At 45.2% G+C, this 3,114-nt stretch overlaps 1 protein-coding gene across 2 annotated transcripts in view; it reads right to left on the minus strand.

Moving 5' to 3' along the window:
• Positions 1-2,909, minus strand: part of LOC143293895 (uncharacterized) — a 22,459-nt gene extending 19,550 nt beyond the window's left edge. The window contains exon 1 of one of the 2 annotated variants that reach the window (XM_076605243.1): positions 2,700-2,909. The gene's annotated coding sequence lies outside the window, so the exon portion shown is untranslated. The other variant, XM_076605242.1, reaches the window with a different exon arrangement.
• Between the last annotated feature and the right edge of the window lie 205 nt (positions 2,910-3,114).

Genomic DNA, 3,114 nt, shown 5'->3' on the forward strand with positions numbered 1-3,114 from the left:
ACCACCACTCAAGGTCTAGTGGAGGGGGAGAAACTATCGGCGGCTGAGCCGCGATTCGAACAGGCGCGCTCAGATTCTCTCGCTTCCTAGGCGGACGCGTTACCTCTAGGCCATCACTCTACTGTGTTATCTTTCATTCTATTTCTGTCTGTGACGGAAATGATCCATTATGGCGTCGCTGAAGCTTGACACGTATTACAAAAAGCTAGGAAGCCCACAATGCTGGCTCAATAATCATGTACGGATCTGCACTGGGGGGAGTGGGGGGGTGTCGGAAGTCCGGACAGTCAGTGTCATAGGCTGGTTACTGACCACTAGTCCCTATGAGCAGCCTTTCGCGAGAAAAGTTCCCCCCTTAGTTATACATACCTCGTTAGGAGAGAGAGACAGAGAGAGAGAGAGAGAGAGAGAGAGAGAGACGGAACGGAAACGGAAACGGAATGGTTTATTCACATAATTCACATATAGGCCCGAACGCCAAGTGAAAGGGTTAACATGAACATTATACAACTCAATAAGACAAGCAAACAAGCATAAATGCAAATAACAAAACATAATTATATTCATTTCACGAAGTGGCTATTTTCTCTAAGTTTGAAAGCCGTATACAAAAACAAGGAAAAATCACGAACGTCATTACTGTTGCTTGACGACATTAACAGACAATGTAAACAAAAAGGGATGCTTGTAATATTTTCCTTTTATAAGCGTTTCACGAATATTTCCTAGAGAGAGATAGAGAGAGAGAGAGTATTACAAATTCCCACTACGTATAAGCCTTTGCACAACAGCGCAGAAATTCTAATTTCATGTCGTTATGCAGTAAATGTTTAAGTTTTTAAGCTACAAGAACGATAATTTGCCTCGCGAGAAAAAAAACAACTTTTCCCTTGGTTATGCAGAGCTCGGTAGAAGAGAGAGAGAGAGAGAGAGAGAGAGAGAGAGAGAGAGAGAGAGAGAGAGAGAATATTACAAATACCGTGCAGAAGAGAGAGTGTGTGATGCAAAGCAGATATTCTTACGCATAAACCATTGCACAACAGTGCAGAAATTCTAATTTTACGTCGCTATACTTGAAAAAAAATGTTTCAGTTTTAAGCTACAAGAGCGATAATTCTGAACAAACGGTCGTCTCTCGGTTTAAAAAAAAAAAAAAAAAAGAAAAAAAAAAGGTCAAGGCCATACAAGCATCAAGCGGCCATCGGCATAGCAAGTTCAAATCCATTGGGTTTAGGGCTCGGTATAAGAAGGCGGGGCCCATTCCTCTCTCTCTCTCTCTCTCGCCGTTATAACCTACCCCAAACCGGGGTTGGGTACCCTCCATGCACACACACCTGGGTGGAATAATAATAATAATAATAATAATAATAATAATGGTATTTATATAGCGCTGAATCTTGTGCAGAGACAAATCAAAGCGCTTTCGCACCAGTCATTCACACGCATGCATAACTCTAAAACTGAAGAAACTGAAGACAAGGAAGAGGTAGGGGAGGGAGGCTATTTTGGGAAGAGGTGGGTTTTAAGGCCAGAGTTGAAAGAGCTGAGTGCGGAGACTTGACGAAGCGAAAGAGGAAGTTATTTCCAATTGCAAGGTCCAGAGGCAGAGAAAGAATGGCGGCCAACAGTGGAGTGTTTGAATCTGGATATGCGTAAAAAGGGTGGATCCGAAGTCGACGTAGTGAGCGAGATGGAGTGTAGAGGTGAAGGCAACCACAGAGATAGGAAGGGGCAGATTTGTGAATACATTTATAACATAAAGTGCTGTTCTTTAATTTTATTTTGTGTGAGACAGGGAGCCAGTGGAGATGTTGCGAAAAGAGGAGTGATGTGCTCAGATTTTTTCTTTCTTTCTGAGGACGAGTCGGGCAGCAGAGTTTTGTATGCGCTGAAGGGACTGAATGGATGAAGCAGGCAAACCAGTCAACAGAGAGTAGTCAAGGCGAGCTTTGCCCGAGGGCAATGAATTGGCATAGCAGAAGCGGAAAGCACGGACGCACACTAACCCCTTTGCCACCCTACCCCCACCCCCACACCTCCTCACTCCCCCTCTCCACACACACAGAGGCAGCCCCCCCCCCCCATTCCCCCACGCACACACGCAAATCGACCTGTATTGTTATTATTATTATTATTGTTATTATTATTATTATTTGTAAACTGACATTGATGCACGCACGTTCAATTACTCCACACACACAAACACACTCACACACACACACACACACACACACACACACACACACACACACACACACACACACAGAGCAACACACACATGAGAGAGAGAGAGAGCAACACACACATACATACACACACACAACATACATACTCGACATACATACTAACGCACGCACACACATACACAAATATACACAAACAAACACACACACACACACACACACACACACACACACACACACAACACAACACAACACATAACACAACACAACACACAACACAAACACAGCACAACACTTCATACACACACGTCAACGACTGCACTTTACCTCTCTTCCACGATTCAACAACACGTAAGTCTGTGCCCGTCTGTGCTATAGGTCTTTGCTGTCGAACCGCTATCCAGTTGACACACGAACTCCCTCCCTCTCTCTCTCACTCACTCTCTCTCTCTCTTTCTCTCATATACACCACTGTGGCAAACGACACAACACAACACAACACTGCAGACCACCCACCACAGAAGTCTTGATTCAATCAAAAGGAGCCACCCGTGCTGATTCAGAGACGAAATAAATCGATAACTTATCTCAACAGCTTGTCGCCGCACTATCACTGAACTTTGGTGGTGGTGGTTGTTGTAACCAAATGGTACAACAACAACAACTGCGAATCATCATTTCCTGGTGCGTTTTTACACAGGCGAGCAGGACTGCTGCACTGTTGCTGGTTAAACTCTCACGTTGGTGTGTGTGTGTGTGTGTGTGTGTGTGTGTGTGGAGTCTACTTTCGTTTTAGTTGTGTTTTGTGTGTGTTGCGTTACGGTCGAGTCACGGGATGAGTGTGTGTGTGTGTGGTTGCAGTAGGGGGAGGGGGGGAGGGGGGAGGTCGGGGGGGGGTCGAGGAGGAAGGAGGGAGGGGGGGGAGTGTAAG

Source organism: Babylonia areolata, chromosome 19, assembly GCF_041734735.1.
Source record: "Babylonia areolata isolate BAREFJ2019XMU chromosome 19, ASM4173473v1, whole genome shotgun sequence".
Taxonomy (NCBI): domain Eukaryota; kingdom Metazoa; phylum Mollusca; class Gastropoda; order Neogastropoda; family Buccinidae; genus Babylonia; species Babylonia areolata.